The 13,585-nt window shown below is 43.8% G+C and overlaps 1 protein-coding gene across 1 annotated transcript in view; it reads right to left on the bottom strand.

Moving 5' to 3' along the window:
* SLC7A14 (solute carrier family 7 member 14) overlaps positions 1-13,277 on the bottom strand; it is a 107,373-nt gene extending 94,096 nt beyond the window's left edge. The window contains exon 1 of the mRNA XM_002716421.6: positions 12,806-13,277. The gene's annotated coding sequence lies outside the window, so the exon portion shown is untranslated. The remainder of the gene's footprint in view (positions 1-12,805) is intronic.
* Positions 13,278-13,585: the final 308 nt, after the last annotated feature.

The raw sequence follows: 13,585 nt of genomic DNA, 5'->3' as shown, positions 1-13,585 counted from the left end.
CTGGGAGAAGTCTTTGACAGGGGCAATGAGATGTATCTTCCTTTCTCTCTGCTCAGCAAACACTCCGTGCAGGAAACTGGAATTGGGAATGGAGCTAGTGCTTGAGCCCAGGTACTCTGATAGGGCATGTGGGTGTCCTAAGTGGCTTTTTAATTGCTAGGTTAAACACCCAACCCTATTTTTCTTTTTTACTCTCTCACTTAAACTTAATACACTTCAGTCCACCAGCATGAAAAAACTTCAAAATTCTCTAAACTAAACAAATGGCCTTTCAAATCACTTGTCTTTCTTTCAAGTCCCCCATTCTGTTTTGCTCATGAACACCACTTCTGCCATTGATTCTCCCACTGAAGCTCATTACTCTTCCTGTACTATGTTCTTGGTTTGGAGTAATCCACTTTCCTGCTAATGTACACCCTAGGAGGCAGCAGATGGTGGCTCAAGTACTTGGATCCCTGCTACCCACATGGGAGACCTGGATTGAGTTCCAGGCTCCTGGTGTCACTGCTGGCTGCTGTGAACATTGGGGCATTAACCAGAGATGGAAAATAATTTGTCTCCTTCTCTCCCACTGTTGCTCTGCCTTTCAAATGGATAAAAATAAATAAATACAGCTTGAAAAAGAAGAACACTCAGTAATTTACCATATTGGAATCACTTGTGTGAAGAGATGACCTCATAATGTTGAAATGACAAGTGCTCCCTAGATTCCTTTTTTATTTTAAAGATTTATTTGTTTATTTGAAAGGCAGAATTACAGAGAGGCAGAGGCAGAGAGAGAGAGAGAGAGAAAGAGAGAGAGGTCTTCCATCTGCTGGTTCACTCCCCAGGTGGCTGCAATGGCAAGAGCTGAGCTGATCCAAAGCCAGGAGCCAGGAGCTTCTTCTGGGTCTCCCAAGTCCAGGGGCCCAAGGACTTGGGCCATCTTCTACTGCTTTCCCAAGCCATAGCAAGAGAGCTGGATCAGAAGTGGAGCAGCTGGGACTCGAACCCGCACCCAAATGGGATGCTGGCACCATAGGGGGTGGCTTTACCCATTTTGCCACCCCCCCCCCAGATTCTTAATATACTATGATGGGACCACTTTGATTTATTCATAACTGTAGGTTGTTGGTGACTTAGGGGTGGAAAGGGAGAACATAAGCTATTCATTAAGACAGTAACAAAACCAGAAAATCTTGTTTCTGTTTTGACAGTTACATTCTATAGTGGCATATTTTAGTTGTCTGCATTAGAGATTTACTTCTGGCATAACAGTCTATACTCATTCAGATTTACTTTCCTTTTTTTTCTGATGCTGTAATAGAATATATGCCAAAAGTCTTTGTGACTAGGACAGAAACTAAAATGAGTCCCAAACTGTTTGTGTAGTTCATTCCCACTTGGAATCAGAATAACTAGTCAGCTCAAAGGGAAAGTAAAAATACTCATGATGGTTGTTTGGTCTCTTTTAAAAGTAACAATGTTGTCTGATTAAAAAAAAAAAAAAACCTTTGAGTTGGTTCCTTCAGCATTTTGTAGATGAGTCATAGTCACTCCATGACTGTTTTCTGTATTCAGAGTGACAAACAGATACAGTTTCAAATGTCAGGGTCCACACAGGGAGATTACAGACAAGGATAAGCCAGACACAGGGGCATTCAGAGCAAGGCCAGATCACCGTATCCTCTGAAATAGAAAAGGGAATCAGCACAGAGTACAAGAGATTTGACCCTTACAGAAATGACCCCACTACCCAGATGGTTTATCTATGATTGGTAGTTGGGTTGGGGCTTCTATCAGAATTCTCTAGAGGAGATTCACATGAACTGAATATAAGATGGGCTATGAGATAGCTTGTTGCAATATGTCCAAAGTAAACCCTAACGGAGTATGGGAGCTGTATAAACACTTGATAAAGTCTCAATCTTTTCTAAAAGAAGTTGCCAGTTTCTCTATCCTTAGGGAAATAGAACAAGGCCCTTTATTTGAAGAGCACTACGATTCCAGTGTTTTGGGGGTGAAATTTGGAAGAACTCTTTGATCCCTGTTGCAGCCTGCATGGCATATTTCATGAGACTGCCCGTCCAGCTCCATTGATGCTGCTGTTGAATTTACAGGCTATCTTTGTTAGTTCCTTTGGGGTTCTGTCTATCCTAATACTAGTAAAAGAAAGATCATGGGCAGCACCCACAAGCATCCTCTGCTGTATATGTCTACCTTGGCATCTAGTTTCTAAACCAGTCTCTTGGGACTTGGGGAGCAAGGCTTGATTCTGCAGAGATAGATCACTCTTGATTGACCAGATAGAATTGAATTTCTGTACCTGGTAAACCTGGTCCAGCTGTGAGACTTTCATGACCCTACAAGGCTCTACTCCCCTGTTCTGTTAGGATTTACTTTGGACATATTGCAACAAGTTAGCTCAGAGCCCATCTTATTTTCAGTTCATGTGAATCTCCTCTAGAGAATTCTGATAGAAGCCCAAACCCAAAGCCAGTGCTTGGGTTTCTCTCCCCTCTTCCCTGTATTTTTTAATATGCTCTTAATGGAAACATCACCAGTTTTCATCTTAACATGATTCCTCAGGAGTCATTTAAACAGCAAATCTGAGTTCTGTTGATTATTTTAAATCTTCCATCACTGAAAACTTTGTCTATACCTGATGCATCATGATGATCAGTTCAGGCAAAATAACTTGGAGTGGAAGCAGAAATGATTTGGGAGTTATATATTTTTTTTTTCATTTTTTGGGCCACTACCTATCTTGCTTAAATCCACTCAATTGTCTGATTGTCTGGTCTCTGGGATTATGAATCTGACAGTGTGCCACTTACAGTGAACTCTGGCTGAACTCTGCTTCATTTCCAAATGATGAGACCCATGGACTCTGCCCTCTTCCTTCTTGGACACCAAGTTTACTGGGGGTGAGCACAAGTAGAGTAATGGCATTGATTATAGGTATCTCCTAGACCTATATGTCAAGCTCCTCCCTACTCAGCTTCTCCATGTAATTGGGCCAATCCAACAAGGGGAATGACCTGTTGTGGCATTCTAAACAAGGTTCTGGATCAAACCTCTGAGCACGGTGCAGTCAGCCCTTTCCAGCCATCTTTATGGGACTATGCAGTGAGGGACAGTGGGAAAATGCCATGATATCTATCCGGGGGAAGCAGCAGTTTGGTGTGTCAGGGAAAGCACTGGACAGGGAATCAGAGAATCTAGTCACAGTAATGCTTTTAGCTGTGCAAACTCGGGAGAGTGGCTTCACTACTCTGGGCTCCAGTTTCCACTTTTGTGAACTGAGCGGATAAGATGAGTTCCACTGGATGTATACTGGATAAAAGGTGAAGGAAAGGTTGTCACAGAGAGAGGGAAGTGGGATATAACTGACCCCAGAAATCTAAATATGCACAGACAAACTCGACTGATGGGCGAAATTTAAGTCCATCAGCCTAGATAAATTATTAGAATGTGCAGTTGGGTGAAAAAATTCACCTGTCACCTGGAGGGCCAGGCCTCTGGGGTCTGAGATCCTGTCTCTGACGCACTCTGCTTGCAGGCAGCCTCACCTTTCTAAAGGCTCCCTCATCAAGGAAATAGGCTGTGATCATACAAACACAAGCAGGAGCAGCATATTAGTTACAGAACCACCAGGGATTAAGATGCCTTCTGTTCAGGCTGCGCCTCTATAATCTCTGGCAGTTTGAAACCAGGAGGCAGGGAGGATGTGTGAGGCGGGGGAAGCATGTCATGCCTGTGTGTTGTGTGCTGTCTGCCTGCATTTCCAAGGGGAATACTCTCGTGCTGAAGCAGCCCAGGATCTCATCTATCACCCGGTGGTAAGGAAGGAACGATAGCTTCACCGGGAGAAGTGGAAAACTCGGAGCCTCATACATTCTTAATCATCACATTGTGTGTTACTCTGGACTATGCTCAAATGATGAATAAAGTTCCAGCAGGCACACAGCAGGGCAGAATGCTCTAAACCTCAAAGATGGACCAGGTTCCAGCCTTTCCCATACTGCTGCTAACTTGATGAGTAAAGTTCCAGCAGGCACTTTACTCTATAGTCGAGGATGGACCAGGTTCTAGCCTTTCTCATACTGCCGTTACTTTATTGTCTGACCTTGGACCAATCACTTCACATCTTTGAATTTTAATTACATTAACTTTAATGCATGGGGAAAAGTAGAAGGCTGGGATGATTTCTGAGGTCTCTTTTGGTTGTAAGATGAGACTGGTGTATCCCAGGAACCGACCCCGACTTCAACTATATCCCTAAAATACTCCTAAAAGCCCTGTTCAAAGGCTAAACTCCAGGCTGAATGAACACCTCCACCTTGCTGCATTCCAGTCTCTCCAGAGTCCTTCCAATAAGGGCCCCTGCCATTCCCAGCCAGTAAGTTTACCAGCTGGCACAAGTGCCATTTCTGTTCACACCTGCAGTGTCTGCCTATGCTGTTCCCATTTCTACAAGAGCCTTATCTATCTGAAAAAATATCACATACCATCGCAGGTACAGTTCAATGGTAATTTCTTCTGTGTAGGAGCTTGGCTCTCTAATCTCTCCCTGGAGACTCACAGCACATTGCAGCCTGTGCCACGTTGTACATGAAATGAGTGGAGCTCACACCTGTCTGACATATTATTGATGAGTTGAGGGTAGGAGTTGTGTCTTAAGTCCACTGCCTAACAGGACCCATGCTTGTCATAAAGTAAGAGAATAAATCAAAGCTTCTTCAATAAGCTACAAGCTGAAGGTTTGCACAATCAGATTTACTAATTTGGGATCCTTAGAAGCCAAACTGTAGTCAGGGCCTCACATTAAGGGCATCCTGACCTATTGAGATTCCTTGCTTCACTGAAATTGGAGGCAGCTTCTTGTAGAAGCTTCTGAAGGCTCTGGATTTGTTATCTGTAAGATGGGGATAATAACATTACCAACCTTATAGGGCCATAATAAATGCAGATAGGTATTCACAATCCTTAGCATCATTATTGTTTTTAGCATGGAATGTCAGAGCTTCTAACAAGTAATAATGCAAAAATAGAAATCTTCATCTTTAAAAAACTATTTTGTGCACAGTTAGGCAAAGTATAGCTTATTCCAGGCTTTGGCCCTATTTCATAGAACTACAGAATATTATAATGTTCAGGACCTGGAACACTATTTAAGCTAAATCTCCTATTTTAGAGATGAAGATGAAGAAGAAAAGGGAATTAAATTCTTACCAAACTTCTTTCCTCAAGAACACTAAGGCTTTGAATCCTTTTCTTTGGGCTCATAGTTCTGCCTATGAAATTTCTATATGTTGATTCTTTGCTGGCAGTTCTTTTATCTGGAGCTACAAAGGGAAATATGTCCACTTTCCTCCTCCAAGAGGCTCTGGTAAAAGCTTGGTGCAACAGGCTAATCTTGTTGACTACACAAGCTTTCACAACTAATGAGAAGATGTTAAAAGACACAAAGAGAAGTGGGTTGAAAGAGAAGAGACCTAAATATTACTTCTGCCTCTGCCATTAATTTTGGGGGTGGTTCTCAGCTTTGGTTTCTCTGTTTGTAGGGTGAGAGAGTTGGATTATGTTTCGCAAAATATTGACTCAATATTGTTTTGTACAAATCTCATCTCTAATGAACAGCGAAGTCTTTCCAGCTATGAAGACTATTTTGTCATAAGAATGTTCAAACACTTGCACGCACTTTTAAAAGTTTACCAATTATTTAAAAAGCAAAGAAAAAAGCTACTTAAAAAATGAAGAGGCCACGGATGCCAGCTTGCTCATTTATAGGACAGTTTATTGGGTTGGAATATTTTGCCTTTGGCAAATGGGAATCAGCTAATTCTAGGCATTTGCTTACTGAATCACTAGAATAAAATGAACTGTTTTTCTTTCATTTTTGTCAGTAATCACCAGTTAAAACTCTTAAAGGGGACTCTATTCCTAGAACAGGATGCATTCTGTGACCTATCAGACTGGGGTGTTCCCAGCCTTCCTTCCATTGATGTATGTGCTTTCATTCTATGCTAAGCCTATTCTGATAATGATTGCCTGCCACTATTGTGAACAAATAGTTCACTATTGCCAACAAAATAATTTCTCAAGGAAATGACAAGGATCTCTTTAAGGTAAAAAAGTAAAAGAAAAAACACAACATTTAAATGTTGTGTTTATGAAATTGCCTCATCACAGTGAAATACAAAACCCTTGGGTTGATGTGTCCCTTGTTTTCTGGAGAAGTCAGCAAGATACAGTTCTTAGGAGCAGTCAGTCCTGGTCATCGCTACTTGTGCCCCTACAGTGGCTAGCAGGGTGGTTATCAGGGTAAGAGTTGGTGTTCTGTTTGTCTCCTGTTTTATTTGCTAAAGGACAAAACCATAGAAAATGTTCATTTCTTTATAGAGGGGACTGGCTAGATGAGTGTGTGGCATGAATTAACCTGGAACAATGGCCTGCATTAAAAAAAAAATATTTATTGAGCACTCAAGTGCCAGACTGTAGGAGTTTCAAACACCCTTAACCACGTACAGCCAACTCTTCAATTACATTATTGATTGAATGGTTGATTGTCTGCTACAAGGAGGAGTTTCAAAGATACATTGTCCCTTCTTCTTTTTTTCCCCCCCTTTGGATACAAAATCAGAGAAATCCTTAAGCTACAGTAAGAGAAAATTGAATTCTTTTTACCTCTGAGGTAATGTCATTTTCTGTTTTTTAAAATCCAGTCCCTTCCAGGAAATAAGCAAATCTCCCAAAGTGAATAAACCATGACTCCCAACAAAAGATGCTTATTATTAAAGCTAGCATGATCTGCTAGAGGCCAGAGTTGACAGCCTCACTAATTTTCCCCTCAGTAATGCAATTCCATGTGTAACAAAGGTCTCTGAATGGCATGATTAACCAGCCTTTGAAACTAAGAATATGTCTCAGCTATTTCTCTGTCCAAAATGTTTTATAAGTTACTATCCATGGCTTTGTTAAGATTTTGTTAGGTAAATTAAATCCCTAAGAATGGAAATGACTTGCCATTAATCCTGGAACCAGAGAAAGAATCTAATGCCATTGATTGTACTCAGCTTGAATTCTCAGGTGTTTTGCCAATTAATAAATAGATAGATAAAGAAATAAAATTATTTCATTGATTTTCCAGGTGGACCAACAACCATAATAAATACAGTCAAGAATCATCTGATAGAATAGCTTTACTTCCAGATTAATTTTCTACAACACCTCAGCATTGTGATAGTGCTATGTTTTAAGAGAAAATATTTAAGTATCAAATGATGAGCCATTAAAGAAGGCACAGCTACATTTGAAAAGCCCTCCTACTTGAGGGATAAATAGTGTAAATTATGGTACAGGAATAGGCAACAGATGCCAGGTTTGGGAGTAAATGTTATCAAGTGCTTAAGGTTCTACCCATGACTGCAACGGATTTTACCCCAGAGAAGGGCTGATGTAGACTCCTTGTTTGAGGTCAGATAATACAATCTCAAGAATTCAGTCAAATTGATGTACTTTTATTTTGAATTAGTCAATGCATGAAATAGATTTATTCTTGCTCTCATTGATTTATAAGATGGGTAGGAGTTTATTTCAATTAGTAATAATGAAAACAATTCTTTTAAATTATCCCTGTCATCCACCCATACTGAAAAATATCCTATTTGTAATACTTCCTTGTTATCTCTGAACTCATATTACCATATTACTCATAATTATTGACAGTTAACTTAAAACTATTAGCTAAAAGGCAAATGTTGTTTCAAATGTGTTTTTCAATATATAAAAATATATATAAATATACATATAAAGATATATATAAAATCCTGAGAAGAAAATGTTCAAGATCATAAAACTTAAACCACAAATCATGCACAATAGTCTAATTAATAAAACTTAATCAACCACAAATTTCAACAACCAATATTTTTTTCTTTAACATTCCACTTCTCAGTGAAACAAATGAAAACACAAGCAAAATTCATTCATATCAAAGATTTAAAGCATTCAGAAATGCAGTTAAGCTACTCATTTGTATACTGACTACATCATATTGTAAGAAAGGATCAACCATTGCAGATTCAGCCATGATCCTTACAAAGTACTTTCATGTACCTGCACTTTGAGATTCACAATAGCCCTTTGAGATAGTTATGGTAATTCATCATTGTTTCACAGATGAAGGAATGAAGCTCTAGAGGGCTTTAGAATGTCATCAAGTAGCAAATTATGTGCTAACTACTGACTCCAACTCTTGATATTTCAGTATTATCATACCCTTACACAAGCATATGCAATACAAAAAACACACACATTAATATATATGTATATATACACATATACATATATATAATACAGGAATTTGAATTCTGAACAGGAACTTTCAGGCTATTTCTAAAAATTCAGGAAAACAGAAAACTTCATTAATGCAACAATTTATGGTAAAATGTACTCCCTATCATGCAAACCCTGAAGTTGCCAGCTCCTTAGGCAAGCTATGTACTCTCTTTGATGGCCTGTTTGTCCTTTTTGGGCTTCTGGACATGTGCAAATGGCTTTTTCACCTTTCCTTGCAGAAGATTCAGAGTATTATGTTCTTATTTCTTCACAATGCCTAGTTTTTAGCACTTGCTAGAGCAGTATTATCTAATAGAATTTCTACAATGATAGGATTTTTCTATGTTTGCAGTGTCCAGTAAGGTAGACATTTGTAGTTACTGAGTACTTGAAGTATGGCTAGTAAGACTGAGGAACTAAATTGCTAATTAATCAATTTTGAATTTAATAGCTACATGTGGTTAGTGACTACTATATCGGGTATGGCAATTCTCAGTAGTTTAAGAATCTGGGGCCGGCGCCACGGCTCAATAGGCTAATCCTCCGCCTGTGGTGCCAGCACACCGGGTTCTAGTTCTGGTCAGGGTGCCGGATTCTGTCCTGGTTGGCCCTCTTCCAGTCCAGTTCTCTGCTGTGGCCCAGGAGTGCAGCTGAGGATGGCCCAAGTGCTTGGGCCCTGCACCCGCATGGGAGACCAGGAGGAAGCACCTGGTTCCTGGCTTCGGATCAGCGTGGTGCACTGGCCGCGGCGGCCATTGGAGGGTGAACCAATGGTAAAGGAAGACCTTTCTCTCTGTCTCTCTCTCTCACTGTCCACTCTGCCTGTCAAAAAAAAAAAAAAAAAAAAAGAAAAAGAAAAAAAGAGAATCTGGGCTCAGAGCATCCCAGCAGTAGTATCTTTGCAGGATCACCTAGTGACAGTATAACAGAAGTTATGTGAATTCATCATTGTGAATTGTATTTTAATTGGTTATAGAGCAAGTTTTTTAAAAGATTACTCATTTTCATGTATTTGAAAGGCAGAGAGAGAGAGAGAGAGAGAGAGAGAATCTTCTAGCTGCTGGCTCATTCTCCACATGCCCACACAGTCATGGCTAAGCGCACCAAAGTCAGGAGCCAGGAATTCCGTCTGTGTCTCCCATATGGATGGCAGGAATGCAAGCTCTTGGGCCATCACCTGCTGCTTCCCAGGCTGCATTAGCAGGAAGTGCGATCAGAAGCAGAGGGGACAGGACTCAAACTGGAATTTCAGTATGGGATACAGACATCCCAAGTGGTGGCTTAACCCACTGCTTTACAGTGCCCACCCCTAGAAGGAGTTTGAAGCAGAATGTTGGCATTAGCAAAAAGCCATATGAGGAGCTTTAACTAAAGGATAACAAATGGGAAGGATATGTTGTGGTACGTACCAAGAAATGAAAAAGCAGAATAGTACTGTTTGAATTGAATTTGAATTTCTAAGCCTCATGTATTAGAACAGGGCAGAACTAATAATTCAATATAAATATTTCCTTTTTGCCAATGATATGACTAGGGCTACAGAAATCCAATTAATGAAGTTGAGATTTTACTATAAGCTGGAAAGAGAAACAAGAACTTAACATTAGGTTCTGCTGATGTTAGAGTGATCTAGAACTCTAAGATCATCTCTAATGAAACTACTTACTTTACAAAGCTGTGAAGATCCCATAAAATGACTACTGAAAAGATTTAGTATCATGCCTAGAATTCAGTAATCATTTATAGAGAATAACAATTATATTGATCTTTATTCTGCCTACGTCTGTTTTGAGCCTCTGCCAAGTCCCCATAAAAACAAGGGAAGTTACTTAGGGGATCAATTTTGGGATTTTTTTTGTTGTTGGGAGTAGGCCTTAGAAGAGAAAAAAATAGACAACATAAAAGCAAGTTGGGAAACTGTTAGTGAGGAAGGTGGATCTTATCTCCTACATTTGTGGAGTCAGACAACACTGGAATACAGAAAAGAGGTAACAGCAAGAAAAGTATTCAAAATCCAAAAGGCTTGCTTTCATTTTAGGTATTTGAGGCAGAGTACCAAATTTAGTTTACTAATGCTGATATTCCAGACAAAGACAATCAAAGGCACCATGGAGTGGTGGGAAGGCATTGACACTGGAGTCAAGTTAACTGAGTACCAATCCTAACTTTTCAATGATCTGACTCAAACTAATGAGCACCTTTTGGTTCCCATTTCTCCTTCATGTCAAATAATGGTGCCAAATGATCTTAAAGTTACCTCAACAGAAACTCAATAGTGTAACTCTAAATATGAAAGCAAATGTGGATGTAGACTCTAGTTCTTTTTCCTGAAGTCCTGCTGCTGTTTCAGGAAAGCATGCTGATTTAGTCTTCTGAAGACTTGCTTCTACAGTCCTGGAGATCAGCTTGTGTGAACAGTGGTATCTCAAGCAGCATGCATAAAAGCAGTTGGGAGGTAGGAGTGAATGAATGTGGGTGTGTGAACAGATTAAAGAGGAGAGGGTTGGAAGGGAGAGTAGCATGTGTGAAAGAGAAAAACAGGCCTCTCTCTAATGTCATTCTTTTGCCATATTCCCTAACAATAGCTATCCAAAGCTGTATACCTAAATGGGGGGCATGACAACATCTTGGACATTGGAGGTAGGAAGACCTGAACTCAAATACAACTTCAGGGTTCAAGATTCCCCATTTCAATGCCTTTATTTGTGTGACAATTAAAGTTAATAGCTATTGTGAAGTTTAAATGAAATAGTATAGCAGATAGTAGGTGGTCAGTAAACATCCTTTTAACTTGGTTTCCCCAGATTGTCCTAATCCTTTCAGTATTTTACTCATAATATAAAAAGACCAGTGAAAGAAACAAAAACACAGGGATGCTTAGAGGGCAATACGGAGGTATGAGAAAAAGCCATAGCCAGGAATAGAACGCCCAGTTCTCCTGTTAATGAGCCTTTTGCTTTGTGTAGCCTTACTGTTCTGAAAGCCACAGAAATATTTGTCAGAATAGCACATATAACTGCCTTTTTGATCTTTATGGGCCAGAAGGCTTACTGAGCAGGCAGAGGAAATGGAACAAGGCACCACCTGAAGTTAGTAAGCTGGATCCTGGAGTGATCACTCCTTGTTCTTCTACCCAAGAGTGTTGGGAACCTCCTCCCAAGCAGGCAGGAAGGCAGGAAGGCAGGCAACTGAGGAAGACAGGGCACCTTTCTCTGTTTCTCCAGTTAGCTTACTCCACCTGACCCTCTTTATGTGGCTCTAGCGCAGGTTCTGCTTACAGGCAATGTTGGCCCGCGGTGAGCCGCCAGTTCCCCGGCTGCGTTAGCTCCGAGCCCGCGAGAACTTTCAGCACCGCGGACAGCGCCCTTCTGCCCTGGTACGCGCGCTCCCGCGGGGGTGCTACTCAGTCCTCGACGCTCTCTTGGGACCCCATATTCCTGGGGGAGACGGGTTACGATCCTGAGCTCCTAGGCCCAACCTGACCAGGGACTGCCTCCCCGCTTGGGCTAGAATCCCTTTCCCAGAGCCACTCAAAAGCCTAGAGAACAGAGCTTCGCACAGGTAGGGGGACAAGGAGTGACAGGAACATTTTTCGTCATTTGGCAGTCGTCTTATTTTTAAGCCGCAATATGAAACACACATGGGGTGTGGAGGGGAACTCAAGGTGGGGGAGCTCGGAGCTACATCCCGAGTGGCCACACCGCCTAATCCGGCCCTTTGGATTCGTAGGAAGAGAATCTTGGGGCGGGGGGGAAAAAGGGGATTCTGGTGGGGAGAAGCAGTGCGGGCGCGAGCCCTCTGCCAGGGCTGCCTGCCGTGCAGGAAGCTTCCCTGGACACTTCTCCCGTCACGTCTCCCTCGCTGCCTTCTGAGTGTCGCCGCCCCCCGGGAACAGATGGCCCTGAGGCGCGCCGGCCTGGTCAGGGCGCCGGGCTCAGCTGGAGTCCCTTTGAAGAGTTTGCTCTCAGGTAAAAGGGCAGATGTTGCCCCCGCCTGATGCAGGAGGCAGCGGTCTCCCATAGCATCACTTCCTCTCTGCGGCTCAGTCCGAGGTCGAGAACAGAACTGCCTGCGGAGCAGGTGCTTGCCAAGGCAGGGAGGGAAGGACGGGCCCGGCGTCCGCCTAGACGCGGCGGCCGGAACGCTGAGCCAGGCACCCGCTTCTGCCCCTGACTCCCGTGGCGCCGGGGCTGCGTTTGTCCCTGCTGCACCTGGCAGTCTGCGAATGCAGCCTCGCGCTGTCCGGGCCCCGTTCCGGGTCCCAGCCAAAGAGAACCCGACACAGCTCCTTCCTTTTTCCAGGGAGCCCCTTCCCGGAGGGCGCCCTCAGTCTGCGCGCCATGTTCCTGCTCCCCGCTCCCGGAGGTCGGGCTCCCGGGCTCCCGGGCTCATCCAGAAAGAGGGGGAAATCCCGATCGTGGGGGCCCTGTGGGGACACAGGGGGCGCGGAGGGGACACTGCGACGAAGGGGTTGTTGACTCACCCAAGAGGCTGGTGGCCGGTGGTCCGCACGTCCTGCGCGGGGCTGTCTCTCCCGCCGCGGTGCGGGAGGCGGCAGCGGCGGCGGCGGCGGCGGCGGCGGCGGCGGCGGCGGCGGCGGCGGCGCAGGAAGCAGGCGGCGGCCGCTCTGCCCAGCAGCTCCTCAATTATTCAGACCGTGCCCCCAGCCCGCCCCGCTCGGCTCCGCGCACCGCCAGTCCTAGCTGGCAGCTTGCCTGCTTCCGCCCCTTGGAGTCACGTGGCCAGCCCAACCCCTCACATTACGGAGCCCGAGCCCCACACCAGACCCCAGCTCCGATCCGCCGCGCCCTCACTGTCAACTCGCAACTCCTCTCTGGCTCTCCAGGCCTCGGGTGCAGCCTTCGATATCTCCCGCTGCGTGGAGGGTGGGCGCGCTGGGGAAGGGGCTGGTTCTCTGCCCTGCCACGTAGGGTCGGGCAGCACTCTGTGGTGTCGGTAGGTTTGGAAGGCGTCTGCCAGCAGTTCCGCCTCGTTTGGACTACCCAGCCCCTCTTCCCGCCCTACTCCTCCACTTCCCTTGCCCCGTGGAGGATGGTGGATTTCTCCTTGCCTCCTGAAGAAGACGAGACCCTTCTCCTTCTCCAAGCCTTCTTTTTGGGTCCGTAACATCTCTGGGATGCAATGGCTATGGTTTTGAGACTTGACGATCCACTAAGACTTCCCAACTGTGTGGCCTTTGGAGTGTTTCCCTTCTCCCTGGCCTTTCTTCCCACGATCTGTGAGATCACCTCTTCACAGGCCT

Source organism: Oryctolagus cuniculus, chromosome 4 (genome assembly GCF_051225735.1).
Source record: "Oryctolagus cuniculus isolate XC-2025 breed Fujian yellow rabbit chromosome 4, ASM5122573v1, whole genome shotgun sequence".
Lineage (NCBI taxonomy): Eukaryota > Metazoa > Chordata > Mammalia > Lagomorpha > Leporidae > Oryctolagus > Oryctolagus cuniculus.
The sequence above is the reverse complement of the archived record's forward strand: the minus strand, read 5'-3'. Positions and strand labels throughout refer to the sequence as shown.